Here is an 18,209-nt window from a genome sequence, read left to right on the forward strand (position 1 = left end):
GGGTGTCTTTTCAAATTTTAAGGATTTTAAAAACTTTGATTGCACTAGGTTTAGATTGAATAGGAAATTAAAAATAGGATTCAAAGCAAGAGTAAAATCTTTACCATAAGAGAAGAGGTGAAAAGACAAAGAAGCTTTGACAGAAGGATTTTTATAGTGGTTCGGTCTTAGCTCAAGACCTACTCCACTCTTCTCAAGTTGCTCTCCTTGAGGATTCCACTATCTTCTCCAAGGAACTTAAATACGGCGTTCTTTTTGCCTTGTACAAATCAAGATTCGAGCTCCAAGGGTCTTCTATGACGCCTTTTGTGCCAAATACAAAGAAGATGAAAGGTTTTAGCTTGCTTGCCTCTAGATAGACTAATTACATGTAAAGCTCACTCACTCTCACAAGGAAAAAGATCACCAAATGAAAAATTCTAAAATCTCTCAAGAATAGTCTAAGGTAAAGGCACAAGAGAGAGATGGAGAGTGAAAATTTTGAGGAGAAGGAGAATGAATGCTTTTTAATGCTCTTAGAATATTTTATAAATTCCTTAGATTGTTCCCCAAAAGTCCCAAGGTTCATATAAATAGAGGGGAGAAAATATGCCCATTTTAAGCTTCCCAACGGTCTTCTCGGAGTCCGGGCTCGGAGGTCCGAGAGGGGCCGTAGGCCCATTATTTTTTTTAGCCTGGAACCATTCACGGTGTTCTGAAAAGCCTGTGCATAGCAGTTTTTCCTTATCTTTTTTGCTGATTTTGTTTGGGCTTTTGGAACTTTATTTTATCAAGTTAAATGGAATGTCATGAGGGTCCAACAATGTTGGGACACCACTATGAACATTCACAAACCCATTAAGTTCTACTTGGATTGATTTTAACTCTCCTTTGTGCCATAGACCTAGACTATACATGAAGGACCATTTACATTCTAATTTTACTTGGTCTTCAATCTTGTTGGCACGTCGTAGAGGCTTTGACATGTCTTCACTCAACTCCATTGATGCTTTAGCTAAGCTTGAACTTTTGAGTTGATTGCCATCATTCTTGGGCATGAGTTCATCCTTGTCTTTGAATACCTTTGACTTGCCTTTGTGTTGGTCTTCTTTTGTCTTTGACTTGCCTTTGTGATGGTGATGCCTTTTTCATGCCTTTGAGCTTGAATGATTTGTCATTTGTCGTTCAATCTCGAGGATGCTAAAGCTATGAACACAATAACTCTGCCAATGGAAATCATTAGTGTATAAACCTTTTTTATAACAAATTGAGTTTGTTAATCAACAAAAAATTTCAATGGGAGTACTTGTTGAACCCTTGGGGTAATAATCTCCCCCTTTTTTATGATGACAAACACAATTTGTTTTAGGGTAGGAGCTCCCCCTTGAGGGATGAATAGAACAATTTATGCTCCCCCTAAGAGATTGATTTAATTGAACATGTAGAGCATTAATTTTAATGATGGAAATTGATTGCAAAATTCTAAGTATGGAGCTTTGCTCCCCCTCAATATATGCATATTATTATGACTTGGGAGCTCAAATATTCTCCCCCTTTTGTCATCACCAAAAAGGTGGAACAAAAGGAAAGAGGGTATTATGAGAGACAAGGAGACAACTAAGGTGCAATGCAAGAGAGAAAGCAGTCACAAAACAAGGTATGTGAGCAAGAAAAAATAAAACGGAGAAGCACACCGCACTGCAAACCAACGAGATAGATATATATAAGTAGATGATGTCAAATGGCATACATAGAAGTGCATACAACAAGTCAAAGGACATAGCATCCATGACACAGCATAACAGCGACATAAATAGAAACCGAATACACCCCAAAAAGATTCAACTGATCATCAAAGTAGCCATCTAAATAAGATCCATACAAACAACCAACGATCTGAATACAACCTAGCGAATTACAAATATATAGATAAGCCTAAGAGATAAGAGAAGTCTGATCAAAATGAGGTCTAGTAGCAGAGAACTAAAGCCATCTAATGCTCTAGAGGAGGCGGTGGCGGATGAGAAGAACTGCCCGGCTGCTGGCCCCACTGGCCACTGGAGAGATAATGGTAATAGGTGGCCCACTGGTCATCAACATGGGTAGTAAGAGTTTGGAAGCGAGAGGAGATCTCAGAGTCGACATGAGTAGACAACCGCTTAAACTGTGAGGCCATGGACCGCTCAATGGCCTCCTGCATGTGAGCCAAATCCTGGTGAGTGCAGAAGTATCCTATGAGGGCGGGGGTGCCTGTGCAGCCTGGGCCTCAGCTTCGTCTCCCGCTCCATTGTCAGAACCAACGTCATTAGAGACAATGTCAACTACTGCTTGATTAAGGGCCATGCGGTTAAAGGTCTGATCATCGAACGGGGTAGTAGGAGTCATGGTCATCTCTCCATCGAAGATGACTCCAAAGTAGCTGAAGACACGAGTGAGAATCATGCCATAGGGCAAGGAAGAGCGGTAGCGGCTAGGGGTCTGAAACATATAGCGAAACATAATATAAGGCAGACAAAGCTGGCGACCCTCTAAGATGCAGTAGATAATATAGGCCTCTAAGGGTCTCAGGGCTTCACGCATCCCAGCACGAGGGATGAAGATGTGGTACTTGAAATTATGGAGCATGCGCGCAACCGGAAGGAGGTCGGCAGCTTGCACGGGCATATTTATTAGGTTTGTAGCGCCGTGTAATCCGACCATAGACAGTGTCATGATCAATATCATCAAGGGAATAGGTTCCATCTTCTGGCCAAAAATAGTGTTGGAAGCCCTCATGGCTAATCCCAAGAAGTGTGGCAAAGGTGTGATAATTGATTTTGATGAGTTTTTTTTACCTTGGATTCGATTTTCAAGTAGGAAGGGAAAATGGAGAGATTGGCGTAGAAGAGACGCACCAACTGGGGGTAAATGGGCTCTTTGATGTGAAGGATGGGCGTCCAATGGAGGACATTAAACTTGGCTTGTAAATCAAAATAGAGAAGGACAGGGGGATCAATATACCTACCGGTGAGAACTCCCTTAGTGCCGACATCGGCCCAGAGTTTCCTGGCCTTATCCCCAGTAAAATAGAAGTTGGGCACAACTTCGGCCGCCACAGCTTTGGCCTTTGCCTTCTTCCGTGAAGGCCCTTCTTCCTCGAGAACGTCCTCGGGAACGTATTCGGGATCTGCAACTTAGGAGGAGCCTCCAATGTTGAGATTTTTGGTTTTATGAGGCATGGTGAGAGGAAAACTAGGATGGAGGATGAGGGAAGAAATGAAGTGAAACAACCCTAAATGTGAAGAAAACAAGGAGAGAAGAGAGGAAAAGAGAAGGAAAGGGAGAAAGATGGAAACAAAATGTAAAAGGAAGAAGAGAAAGTGGTGAGAAAATGGGGATTTAGTAAAAAGGGCAAAAACCTAGGGTTTGGATGGTGAAAAACAAGTTTGCAAGGGAGAAAATAGGGTTTTGGAGGAAGAAACAAGGTTGTGATGGAAAAATGATTGTTTGGAAGGGAGAAGAGAGTGGATGACGGCTAGAGTGAGGTGAAAAATGAGGAAAAAATGAACCAAGAGAGTTAGGGTTTGAAGAGAAGTGGAAGGAAGAGGGAAAGGAGAGAAAAAAAATAAACAAAATGAACTGGGTCCAGGATTTTGAAAGGCCCTAGCCCGATTCTCGGAGCTCCGAGAATCATCTCGGAGTTCCGAGAACACAATTTTTTTTTCTTCCATCGCAAGTCTTGGAGTTCCGAGAAATTGTCTCGGAGCTCCGAGGACCTACTGGAAGAAATCTTGGAGCTTCGAGAAATTTTCTCGGAGTTCCGAGAACCTTTCCAGGTTCCCTCTGCCCCTTTTCTCGGAGTTCCGAGAGTTAGTTTCTTTTTTTCTTTTTCTTTTTTTTAATAAGAAGCACTTAATGGATGTAAATGTATAGGTGACACATTTACATAGGCTTATACGTGACATTTCAAAGGCATTTACTCATAACATTATAGACACATACACATAGGGTCCCTCTTAACACTCATGCATAATACGATACACACATGCACATAGATAGATATGTATATAGGTGACTTTGCAAATTCAAACTATGATCCAATGCATGAAACACACATATGACTTGCCTTAGGCTTAGATGACGGTACAGGGCGGCCAAAGGATTAGGTGTCTTAATTAAGGGTGACAGTATCGATTATCCCCTTTGAACAAAGTGGGCTATGGGCATCAATTGAGTGAGTTCTCGAGTTAAGTTTGATCATCTTACACCATGTAATCACTATCAAAACAAGAGATTATAGATATATACAAGGAGAATATTGTCTTATATTCATGCTCCATGTGCAAATTCTTTGACTTGATCCAAACTCCAAATGTTGAGTCCACTCCTAAGGTCACAAAATCTATCCTCATTAAGGAGTTTTGTGATGATATCCACCAATTGTTCATTGGTGTGGATGTACGTAATTTCAATATCCCCTTTTTTAGAATGATCTCTTAAGAAGTGATGCCTTATTTCTATGTGCTTGGTTCTAGAATGTTGAATTGGATTCTTTGTCAAGTTGATGGCACTTGAATTATCACAATGGATTGGAACATTACTAAATGCAAGATTGTAGTCCATGAGAGTGTTATTCATCCATAGGATTTGTGCACAACAAGCTCCGGCCGCAATATATTCGGCTTCGGTAGTAGACAAGGCTACGGAGTTTTGTTTCTTGCTAAACCAAGAGACTAGAGACCTTCCTAGAAATTGACAAGTGCCACTTCTGCTTTTTCGATCAATTCTACAACCGGCAAGTCGGCATCCGAAAATCCTACTAGATTGAATTCATTTGATCGTTCATACAATAAACCTAGAGAAGGAGTTCCTTTGAGATATTTGAATATCCTCTTAACCGCACTCAAATGAGACTCTTTAGGAGCCGATTGAAACCTAGCACAAATACACACGCTAAACATTATATTCGGCCGACCAGCGGTAAAATATAATAGACTACCTATTGTGGACCCAGATCCGAGGACTGTGCGAGGGAACGAGTCCCTACACACCCTATGGATCATCCACGTGTGAAGGAGAGCTCTACCAAGGAACTCTCAAAATGGATGTCACCCTCATAGCATAGCACAAGTGGTGATATAAAAAGAAAGAGATATGTCTCGATCCGGAGCCAAGGCTCGAAACCGAGACATACCTAGAATAAACTCAGAGTCGCCATCCATGGATATGCCATGGAACCCTAAAAATCAAATCATCTGTGCAATGGATAACTAGAAATATATATGGGTTCGTGCCTGGTTACGAATGGAGAAGGTCTAAGAGCACCCCAAATTCGTCCGAGTGCAAGCACTTGGTCTCTTATGCCATTTATTATTAACTCCAAAGAAGTTTGGGTAAAAATCATGTGAAATGGGAACAATCCTCAGGAGTCGTCTACCTAAGCATGCATTTCCTGAGGATAAAATAATAAGCACACATAAAATAAAATGAAAGATGTGTTACCTAAGCATAGCTAGGTTATGAGTGACATGCCTAATGGGTGTCTAAGTTCTGATGTGCAAACACATGCAAGCTATAGCTAAAGGTATAGGATCAGTACAAGAAAGTAAGAAAACACATAAAAAAAATACTATAACTACACAACAAATCCTAAGACTCTAAATGATTAGCCCGAGCCTTCGGATGGTCTGGTATTCATCCAAAGAAGCCTACGTATCCCTGCCTCCGCAAGAATCAGAGCCACATAGTTCTTCACGCCTATTCTAAGCTATGATGCCTAAGACACCTAGCCCTCTATCCTAAACTCGATCTAAAAGACCGGACCAGTTATTAAAGTTTCTTGTACGATTATTTAAATTCTAGTGAATTGTGGATTTTAGGACACCCTATATGCCCTAACGAAATGCAGATTAGCCCTAAGCTAATGCTGGTGATTCCTACAACCTATGTGTAACTAGGCTGTATTTCCTAAGGAAAACAAAGGGTGGACTAACATTTCCTACCCTAGTCATCACTCGGCGATGTGGATCACCGACTGACCGGACGGAGGCGTTCCTATAACTCTAGGACAGACCCCTAACTCTAAAACAAGCACACAACAAACAAACAATCAAACAACCTATCAAAAGAAAAACCCAAACTCTAAAACTCTCTATCTAGGAGAAACTCCTAACTCTAGAGGAAGATCTTTTGAAAACACGGTTTTAAAGGTTTTTGAACAAGATTTAAAATATTATTTACAAAAAGTTTGGCTGGACTTGGGATGTAAATCCCAAGCTGCACTACGTACCTCGTGGGAGAGGATCAAGCCAACATAGTTCGAAACGAACTCTCCTAATCACTACTTCTAAAACACTCAACACTTTAGGCTTTTTAAGATTTTTAAAAATGTTTTTGATGTTTTAAATTTCTAATGTTTTTGAGTTTTAAATGTATTTAATGTTTTTGGGTTTTAAAGCCTTTCAAATGTTTTTGAAGTTTAAAGAGTTTTCACCCTTTTGGTCAAAGACCTAAGGGAAAATACAAAGTAAAACCCTAGGGCAAAACCCTAGGGCTAACAGGGGAAACCCCTAAACAAGGTAAACTAACGCCAAAGACGAGGGAATAATCTAAGATCGCAAATAAGAATAGCTCTAATGAGATTGTGCTAGTCTCTAACAAAGAAGAATGACGACAACACTAAGGAGTAACTCCTAATAGATAATACCAAGGAAGGAGTACAAATGAGTTAGAGACTCTCTAATAATACCACAAAAAGATGAATGAGTCAAAGACTCTCTAATAATATTGCTAAAGGATGAATGAGTCAAAGACTCCCTAATAAAGACAAATGAGTCAAAGACTCTCTAATAACATTGCTAAGCAGGACAACCGAGTCAAAGACTCCCTAACAAGAACAAATGAGTCAAAGACTCTCTAATAACACCAACTAAGAAAACGAGTGAGTCAAAGACTCTCTAATAACACCAACTAAGAGACGAAAGCTTCAAAGACGAATGAGTCAAAGACTCTCTAATGAAACTACTAAAAGGATGAACGAGTCAAAGACTCGCTCCAAAAGAAGGGGGACCTTTAACATGAGGCTGAATAAGCCTCCTAAAAGAGAAACTCACTATCGAGACAAAGCCTGTCCCCCTAAGAATGTACGACTTTCCAGCGAGACAGAGCTTGTCTCCTCAAAGATGCAACTAAATTCTAATGAGACAGTGTGTGTCTCCTATGGGTAAATTTTTTATAAAACTAAAAAAAAGAGCTCCCTAAGGGATAGATTCTAAAATGACAAGGCATGTCTCCGAAGGAGAATCACCTTAATGAGACCGAGGGTGTCTCTTAATGGGGTGCCAGATAACTCTCTCATTGCCCTTGCAATGAGGAAGAGATGAACTACCATCTAATGGTGTCTAAAAGACTAAGTAAGTCTACTAGTTAAAAGAGGGGAGCTGTACTTAGACTGAGCAAGTCCCCTAAAGCTGGGCTTGCTCTATAGAGACACAAATTGTCTCTCTAAAGGGGAGGCTCCGGCTAGCGCCATCAGAGCTCTGGCGCCAACAAAGTTAATGACCAAACATTTTATTTCAGCAGATATTATCAAGAATAACACATATTATCGAGAATGCCCACCGAGAATACACCAGCTCTATCTAGTCATCAAAAGTACGAAAATAAAATAAGCGCGCAATCTTGAGTTAGAGTAGGCTAAATGAACACACACTTATTCCCTACACGCAAGCAACTGTTTATCACATATCAATATAAGTTGTAATATATAATCCCTGAAGTATCATCAGCCCAATATCATTCTATGCATGTAAACAGGGAGAAAATACAAACAAACAAGTGATATATGAATTACAACCTGAAGCTAATATCATTTCCTGCAGACAACAAAAGGGGCCTCATTCATATCCAAACGTAATTGAAGTGATACCATTTATTGCTTCAACATAGAAAAAATCAAACAAGGGGGACCCTAAGTATTTATATATGTTGAGAAATACTTGTCTTGGATATTCCAACCCTATTCAAGGCACCAACAGTCCACCGAATATATGACATGCAAGGAGATTTGGAATCATTAAATTTCAAGGCTAAACAAACTTTTCAATATGCGCTAACTAGGGTTAAAAAGCTAACTACATCTTAGCAAAGCAATGGAATGGTGTTATCATGATTATCACTACATCACTCCATATCCAACTGTGCTAATACAACAGAACATGAATTAAATTGTTGACTGAATTGGTCTTATAAACATATAACATGGGCAGAATTTATGTCAAAACAGGGTCTGAATTGTGCCGAAACTAGGACTAAACCATGGACTAAATTGTGTGCAAAACAAGGGCAGAAATGTGCTTAAAAATGGGCTTAAATCATGGACAGAATTGTGTTAACAGTGGCTGAACCATGGGCTTACATTGCTCATTGACCAAAACACAGCAGACCCAACCTTTGGTAATCCCGACCATTCAAGATTCAAGAGCATCTCATCATTGTATTACATGGTTTAATCCCAAGGGGTCAAAGGATCAAAATCATCTCATGAATAAAGTTAACTGAGCATGCTCTATCCTAATTTGAAATAAGATAATGAATGGCTTGGATCACTCAAACGCTATATGTCTGATTATGCTTTTTGGAATTACATGTGCCCCAACAACACTCAGTGTAACTTTCAAGTGATCTCAACCAAGTAAATCAATTTCAAATTCATTCAAAACAAGCTCAGCTTATTAAACCAAAGCCATAGGTATTGAAATTTTAAAGCCAAACAAAATCCATGCCCTTTATGCAAATCTTGGAAAACAAATCAAACGTTATTGAGAAGAAATGAAAATTAGATCACTTACCTGTTCAATTCAGTGAGGATTCCAACAAAAATTCTGTGAGTTTAATTGCTATACACCCGGAGATGACAGACCTTGCCGGAATAGGAAGATAGCTAGCTCTCTCACACTCCCCACATAGCCAAAGAAGATGCAGTACAATGCTGCTACAATGGGCAATGGAATAGAAGCTAAAATGGCTCCAACTTTTCATTTTCTACTGATGCTCTTCCTTCAACAGATCTTAGATCTAAGATGTATAAGAAATAATCCAGATATACAAAATTGGGTCAAAGGTTTCTTCAAAAGAAAATAAACGGATCTGAAATCCTTGCTTAGATCTTAGGGTTCTAATTTGTGAAAAAGAGTGATCTAAGACAATAAAGAAGAGTAACAATGGAGAAAATCACAGAATAAGATTGTAGAGATGCTGGCCTGAAAAATTGGCCGGAGCTCCGGTGAAGTGACCGGAATGGCTAATCAGAGAAGACAATCAGAGAGAAAGAAAAGCAAGATCTCTCTCTCTCTCTCTCTCTCTCTCTCTTCAACTCTCTCTCTCAGATCTCTCTGCTTTAACAAAAATGAGGATCTCCCCGAAAGCAATCGGAGAAAATGAAGAGATCAAGGAGCTAGGGTTTTGATTTTTAGGATCTCTCTCTCTCAGATCTCTCTCTCCCTCTAGAAATTTTCAGCGAAAATGAAAATCCCCTTTTTCTTTCGATTTGAGATCCAACAGAAAATCTTAGATCTGGAAAAATGAATGAAAGGGGATGGAGAAGAGAAAGAAGAAAGGAAAATGGGACAAGCTCACCGGAATCCATGGGGCTTGCCGGAGAATATGATCCGATCGGAAAATCGATCGGAGAAGATGATTTCTGCTTAGAAACCCTTTCTCTCTTTCTGATATTCTGGAATGAAAATGGATTATCCTCCTCCTTTTTCTATCTCTCACAACTTCGGATCGGAGGTAAGGTTTCCGACAAAACCGTCGGACGAAATGATCGGCGAGGGAAAAAAATGAAAAGGGAAAAACCCAAATCTCCCTCTGCTCTTGCTCTCTCTTCTCTGTTTTTTTTTAGAATGAACAGTTTTGTTTTTCTGTTATTCATGATTTTTTTATATTAAAGATAAGGGTGCTGATATCCGCACTACCCATTTTATGGGCGCACAAATTTTGATGGGCGCGCGAATCAAGCGCGGCGTGGACGGGATTATGCAACCCCCTTTTTATATGAAAAATAATATATTTGCCTCCTTTTTCCCGCGGACAACCCCCTTTTCAGATGCATTCACTCCCCTTTTTGGTCTGTACTGTGCACATTCTCTCACCTCGCTCACTGAGCAAACGCTCTCAGATCTCGACGAAATTTTACGGAGATCTAAGGGAGACCATAAGCTACCCCAGGGTTCAATTTGGGACCCCAGCTTACTGATTTGACGAGGCTTCACACAAGCAACGTGAATTCGGGTTCGGTCAAAATGGGGTGTCTACAGATGCCCCTCTTTGGCAGAGCGTTCTTGTCATACGAATGGCAAAGCTGAATAGACGACACATTTTGACTGACCCGAAAGCAAAGCAAATTTCTGGATTTTTGGTTCTAAGAATGGTACTCACAAGGTAAGACTCAACTAACAATAGGGAGATAGCCTCTCACTGACTCTTAACTCGGCAACTATGACATCTCAAAGAGATAGCCTCTCTCTAATACTCATGACTCAACTATCTAAACTAGTTAACAAAGATGAACGAACAATTATAAAACACAAGCACATTTTTTTTTATTAGGCTAAGCCAAAGTAAACATGACAATTGCTCAAAGAGCACGAACTAAAAAAAATCACTTCAATCACTCAAAGAGTTTTCATTTTTTTATTTTTTTAGAAATCACAATGCAACTTGTCTAAGACAAGCACAAATCCAAACACTCAAAGAATTTTTCCTTTTTAGAAACCTGCAAAAATAGGCCAAAGACCACTGTAGTGAAACTCGTCCAAAACAAGTTCAAAACTAAACACTCAAATTTTATTTTTTTTATAAATCATGCCGATCAGTCTAAAACTTGACCAATTATTAGGGTACTCAAATATTTGAGTTAAACTCAAACATCTAATACCGAGGCGAAACTAAGTCTCAAGCCCAACGATAGATATACAGATCATTGCTGAAAATACATCTGTTTAACTATCCGAGTAACTCTAACTCCTCTCTTTCAAGGTAGCGAATCACTCCGGATCACGCGGTTCTGTTAAACAGTTCCACATAAACCCAAATTCGTATGTCCTGCTAAACAGTCTCATACAAACCTCTTCGCAGATATACATGACTCCTAACACGTTAGGAAGCTGCACATTGCGGAACGATGATTAGGTAAGTCACTACTTGATATTACATTACTAATCATCAGGGTACTAAATACCCGGGAGAAAGAAGAAAAGATAAATCCGTGTAACACAGGATCGGAAATATTTTCCTTATTAAAACCTTTCAAAAAGACTAAACCGTGTAACACATGTTCAGTAATTTCCATTTCTATTAAAACCTGTCAAAAAGACCAAACCGTGTAACACAAGTTCGGTAATTTCCATCTTTGTTAAAATCTTTCAAAAAGACCAAACCGTGTAACACAAGTTAGATAATTTTCATTTCTATTAAAATCTTTCAAAAAGACTAAACCGTATAACACAGGTTTGGAAATTTCTATCTCTGTTAAAATCTTTCAAAAAGACCAAACCGTGTAACACAGGTTCGGTAATTTCCATCTCTGTTAAAATCTTTCAAAAGGACCAAACCGTGTTACACAAGTTCGGTAATTTATATCTCGATTAAAATCTTTCAAAAGGACCAAACCGTGTTACACAAGTTCGGTAATTTCTATCTCGGTTAAAATCTTTTAAAAGGACCAAACCGTGTTACACAAGTTCGGTAATTTATCTCGTCGATCAGTCTAAAACTTACTCGACCATTTATTAGGGTACTCGAATATTCGAGCTAAACTCAAACTTCTAATACCCGAGACGAGACTAAGTCTCAAGCCAGGCGATAGATATACAGATCATTGCTGAAAATAAATCTGTTTAACTATCCGAGTAACTCTGACTCCTCTCTTTCAAGGTAGCGAATCACTCCGGATCATGCGGTTCTGTTAAACAGTTCCACATAAACCCAAATTCGTATGCCCTGCTAAACAGTCCCATACAAACCTCTTCGCAGATACGCATGACTCGTAACTCGTTAGGAAGCTGCACATTGCGGAACGATGATTAGATAAGTCACTACTTGACATTACATTACTAATCATCTGGGTACTAAATACCCGGGAGAAGGAAGAAAATACCAATCCGTGTAACACAGGATCAGAAATATTTTCCCTATTAAAACTTTTTCAAAAAGACCAAACCGTGTAACACAAGTTCGGTAATGTTCATCTCTTAAAAGCATTCAAAGAGTTTTTGTCATTGAATTAAAACTTTGTCAAAGCAAACAAAAACCAAACACTCAAAGAGTACAAATCAGATAAGTACACACTAATCACTCAAAGAGCCCTTTTTTTTATAGTTGTATTAAAAAAAAATTTGTCAAAACAAGTGCAAACCAAAGGTTTTTTTTTTTTTTTTAAATGATGGAAGAAAAGATCAAACCGTGTAACACAGAATATAGTAATTTCTTCCTTTATTGAAAACTTTCTAAAACCATGGAAGAAAAACCAAACCGTGGAACACGGAACCATCAATTTCTATCCTTATTAAAAACCTTAAAAAGGAATGAAGAATTTACCATCTTTGATCGATTTCAATAATGGGCCAGTCATCTCTTACCGAGAATAACTAGGAGCGCATGATCTTTGCTGAAAACAAAACTCAAGTAGATTGATGAGATTTTCAGGTGCTGACTCTTTTTAACAAGTGAAAAACATTCTGATGAGGTTCGAAGGATGCAGGAATAGATTCTATACTCCACTGGGAATTGAAGTTTCTGAAACTGACTCCAAAAGAAACAATTTGATCAAGGAATTCAACTCAAAGAGTATGCTCAAGCTCCTCTGGTTTCTATTTGCTAAGAATAGATATCCCAGTTATCATTGTGTAATATCTTTTATGACGCAAGTCATAAAAGATGCCCCTAGTATAATGTGCTTCTATGACAAGGTCTTAAGAAAGCAGAACCAAGGTAAGTAGGAAAATTTTGAGTTTGCATGGGTTCTTTCTTTGGTATAGTGGTAAAACCATCTCCACAAAGGCTGAACGTAAGAGTTCTTCATTTTGCTCAGTGCTTGAGGCTTTGATGCTTCAGGCAGGTCTGAATAATAAATCTGTTGCCCTTCTTTGATTCTTAAACCAGGATCTACTCTAGATTTTTCTTTACATTTCAGAAGGTGTACACCCATTCTCTCCAGTGCCAAACACTTTTGATTCTAAAAGAAAACAATGATAAACAAGGAACAGACTCATGAGGACTCTTTCAAAGAAGACGCAGATCATTCAAGAGACCTGACTAAATTTTGATTCACCCTTAGATAAAATGTGTTATTTTTAAATGGTATGGTCAGCCACTCTCAGAGTAGTCTCAAAAACCAAGTCAAGAGGCTCTAATTTCCTCCATCGAGATTTCCGCCATGGTTATTACCCCCTTCGGATTGGTCAGTCTTAATGCCCCTAATTTAAAAGATATTGAAGTAAGTCTTGCCGACACTACTCGGATTCCAGGATCCTGCCCTGTGTAGATGTTGCTTCTCCGTCTTCTTGATTTCTCTCTTCAAAAGAAGTCACAACTTTTAATTTTCAAGTTTTCAGTCTAAAAGACCACTTGTCTCAACTTTTGCTTTTCAAGTTTTCAGTCTAAAAGACTACTTGTCTCAACGTTTGCTTGCACTTAAACTTGAGAATTCTACGTAACTGAGGAACTCCTTCTGCTTCCACTCAACTCAACTTTTCATGGGAAGTCTTTGCCTCTGACTAGATTGCATCTTCAAGTTTTCAATCTAGCAGACCGCTACCCTTACTTTTCATAAGCCAATCTCTGTGGTTATTGACTTAGCAAGAAAAACGGCTTTCACCTTTCTCTAGGCCGCCCTTTCGGGTTTTCAACCTAGCGGGTCTTCAGACTCTCATTCTTTTCTTTCTGTTTTTCTTTTCATTCGCCTCGAACCTTTGCTTGTTTCACCAGAAGGACTTTATAGGTAGGCTTGGGTTCAAAAGGGTTGAATCCTAAGGTTCTAAGAATTTGGAGGGAATCTGGTCTAGCCAGACTACCTACGTACCCCAAAAATGGAGGATCAGGTCCGCGTAGTTCGATGTGGGATTTTTCAAAGAATGGTTTAGCATTTAGCTTCAAAATTTTCAAAAGCGATTTTATCCCAAGGTTTTACCGAACTTGAATTAATCAAGTTGCTTACGTACCCCTGACGAAATGGGGATCAAGTCCGACGTAGTTCGGGTGCATAAATGCCCCGGGTTTATAATGTGGTTGAAAGAAACAATTTCATTTACTTTTGGGCCCAAAGGGTTTACAGAAGGATTTTTAAATGTTGGGATTTTGGCCATAAAAGTTCAAACGTCCAAGGATGGCCTCCTGATGTATTTGATGTACAAGCTCTTTTGCTTAAGGTTCAAAGACTTAAAAAAATTTCTAGGAGTCTGACGGCATGGCAGGCAAAGCTATAACCACTATGCTCAACTCCCATCTCAAAGATCTTGAATTTATGCTCAAGGTTCCACAACTCCTTGTCTGAAAATCTTCTCTCAATATCTCATCAGCTCCACAGGATGTCTGATGCTTATCTCTTTAAAATTTTCCTCTTCAACTGGATGTCTAAAGCAGATGAAGTCTTGCTTTGCTCAATGACAGGGCATTCCCCTGGTTTATCCTTATAGGATCAAGCAAGACTACCTCAAACCCCTCTAAATAGGTTTATCAATTCTTTGCGCTCCTCGGGAGATAAAGTTTTGCCACTCCATCTTTCCCGAGTTTCAGATTTCAATACCACTATCAATAGCTTCGATTTCTTCTTTGAGTGGCTATGCTCGACGCTCTTCCTCTCGTTTGACCATCTTTCAGATCTCGAGGGAAATTTCGTCTGCATTCTCATCCGAGAAGGGGGTTTTTAATGTTTAAACATAAGATCTAAGAGTGAATCATAGAGTATCAAAGATACGAAATCAACCATTTTATTGAATTGAAGACTGTAAGTACATTGATGATTTTTGACACACCTCAATGGGCTCTTCATCAGTTCTGATAGAAAACAGAACGCTGACTCTATATAAGAAAGACTGACATATATGACACTTATCTCTTCTTCTTTTTTTTTACATCTACATAACTGAACTTTTTCAACTTAGAGAGAAGAAAGTTGATGTACACTCAATGAAAGACAAATCTAAAAACACAGGACACTTCTTCAAAGGTAGTAGATTGGCACTGAAAGTTTATAGATGATACACCTTTCCTCATGATAATGATAACTATAAAGTTCAATCCCGGAGTAGGAATCCCAGAAAAGGCAACTCCACAATGTCTGGGTTAAATGGGGCAACAAAGGCTTATGTTGACAATGTGGGTAAAACAATAGACTGCCTGGATCAAGTATGATTGGAAATGGTCAGTCTTTAGAAAGAATGGTCTTTCGCTAAACATAGACTCTTGACTTGGAAGCACACACACTAGATCAATAGTCATGGGGTAAAGATTCTGAACAAATAGAGAAAAGAGTAATCTTGAAACACACCAAAGGGTATTTTATTCTGAAAATCAAAGAAATACTGTCTATGAAGGTTAAAGAAAAATAGACAGTGATAATATGACCTACATCAACAGGGTCTCAATGAATTTTCAATCCACACCTTTAAGTTTCATTTGAGTATAACTGCTCTTCTTTTGGGAATGAAAGAGTCAGGAACGATAAACATCCCTAATCAAAATAAGTTTCGATCTCAGCAATGATCATACACTCAAAGAATACAGGTAAGATCAAACTTTTGCATCAATGATTTCGATATGATCCAAGAGTAAAAGATATATGATAGGTAAACATGGATCAATGAAAAATCAATGGCTCAGATAATAGACCATGGCCATAAGAATGACAAAAGTAGAGTCAAGGACCATATCTAAAATCTGAATGATGGATATCAACAACTGTACGATCAATATGATCAGAAATGATAGATCATGGTCATAGGGACAGCGAATGAGCTATCGACCAGATCTCAAGACAAAACAGGTAAGGATCTAATCCTACTGAGCAATGTATATATGGGAATCAAGACAAGGTAGACTGACTCCAAAGGATAGCAATCATGCTTAACATGTTTTTGGATAAAATCCAGCAGCATAACGGTTATACGAGGAGGTCAAGGTCCAGACTAGGTAAACTGACTCTAAATAGTAGCAGTCATGCTCAAAATGTATTGTGAAAAAGTCGACAGCATAACGGCTAAAAAAGAAAGTGAAGGTAAGGTAAACTCATGGTTTAACTAACTCTAAGAAATAGCGGTCATGCTCAAAATATTTTGGATAAAATTCGGCAACATAACGACGCTAGACAAGAAAGTCAAAGTAAGGTAAACTCATGATTCTCCTAACTCTAAAAAATAGCAGTTATGCTCAACAAATGGTCTGGATAAACTCCGGCAGCATAACGGCTATACAAAGGATTCCAACAGCTCAACCAAAGGGTATGTGAATAACGGTGGTTACCAGCTGATGGACTAACCAAAGGTGAGAATATACAACAATAGGTCAAACCCTATAATCAACAGATCAAGGACTAAACTTGGCCAAGGTAATGGCGGTCAAAAGTCACTGACTAGATCTAGATTTGAATAACGAAGGGATATAACTGATTGAAAAAGAATAAGGAACTCTAACTAAGAGGAGAACCCTAATACATATAATCAGTATATATAGGTATATACACATACACACAAATCCTAACCAGGGGCACCAGCCCTAATTCTAATCTAGCTGAGTCAAGGAAGTCTCGACTCAAGACAGACCAGTGAGTGTACTAGGACCGCATTGTATCCATGTAAAATAAGCTACCCTAGCCTACAAGTGGGACAAAGCTCCTAACTCTAGGCTTCACATGCGTAAGCAACACACGTTCGACGCTATATGAATGCAATATACTTTATATAAACACGGGTACTTCCTAGGTGGATTTCACTAAGTCAGTAAGTATATACATAATATATAAAACAAAGAATAGCTCCAGACTCAATCTATCGGGTACTACGCGTATGAAACATACTTAACATGTATAACACAAGTACGCCCCATGTTATACATCATTGCTCATCGGCTGCTGTAGACAAAAGTACGCCCTATGGGATGAAAATGAAAGAAAAGAGTCCACTATCAATGCAAAAGCAATGAATGCCTTGATTTGTGCCTCATCTCCCGAGGAGTTCAATCGAGTGTCTACTCTTGAAACCGTTAAGGAGATTTGGGATATGTTAGAGGTAGCTCATGAAGGGACAAATCAAGTGAAAGAGTCCAAGATAAATCTTCTCTATAGAGAGTATGAACTATTCATGATGGGCCCTAATGAAAGCATTGCCGAAATGCATACTAGGTTCACAAACATAACAAATGGTTTGAAATCATTAGCAATTGTCCAACAAGGAATTAGTTACCAAAATACTTAGGTCCTTACCTAAAGATTGGGATCCCAAGGTCACCGCCATTGAAGAAGCAAAAGACTTATCAAGAACGGGCTTAGAAGACTTAATAGGTTCTTTGATAACTTTTGAAATGATTTTAAAGGGAAGAGAAACCCTAAACAAACAAAAGGATGATATAAAAAAGAAAGGAATAGCTTTTAAAGCAAGAGTTGAGAGAAGAAGAAGAGAATGAAGAGGACATACAAGATGAATGATCTTGCTCTCTTCACAAAGAGATTCAAGAAATTTCTTAAGTTCAAGAGAAGAGGCAACTCTAGCCAAGGAAGAAATAGGCCTTCAAACAAAGAGGAGATGAGATGCTATAAGTGCAACAAGGTTGGTCATATAAGGCCAAATTGCCCACTTACCAACAACAATGACAAGAATAAGAAGAATAGAAGAAGTGGCAAAAAGAATTTGTGTGCGGCGGCTTGGGATGAAGGAAGTGCTTCATCCGGAAATGAATCCAACGGAAAGGATGAGGATGACCTTTGCTTCATGGGACTCGCCGATGTGACACAAGACATCTCCGTATCCGAGGTAAATGATGATGATATGTCTCATGAATTCTCTAATGATGAACTATTAATTGCTTGTGAAAAACTTCATGAAAATTTGGATTTACAACTTGCCAAAAACAAAACCATGAAAAAATCCTTGCAAGATATAGCTAGGGATTTTGGGTTCTTGAAAAAGGAACTTGATTTGCAAACCAACATAAGTGAAAAATTGATTTTGGAAAACAAAGCCTTAAATGAAGAAGTA

At 38.8% G+C, this 18,209-nt stretch overlaps 1 protein-coding gene across 1 annotated transcript in view; it reads right to left on the reverse strand.

Annotated features, from left to right (window-relative positions):
- Nucleotides 1-283: 283 nt before the first annotated feature.
- The window catches only part of LOC143862510 (uncharacterized), a 48,176-nt gene continuing 30,250 nt past the window's right edge, over nt 284-18,209 (reverse strand). Inside the window, exon 2 of the mRNA XM_077373573.1 lies at nt 284-1,202. The gene's annotated coding sequence lies outside the window, so the exon portion shown is untranslated. The remainder of the gene's footprint in view (nt 1,203-18,209) is intronic.

Source organism: Tasmannia lanceolata, unplaced genomic scaffold, assembly GCF_043159265.1.
Source record: "Tasmannia lanceolata isolate RefF3 unplaced genomic scaffold, GAP_Taslan_0.1 ptg000037l, whole genome shotgun sequence".
Classification (NCBI taxonomy): domain Eukaryota; kingdom Viridiplantae; phylum Streptophyta; class Magnoliopsida; order Canellales; family Winteraceae; genus Tasmannia; species Tasmannia lanceolata.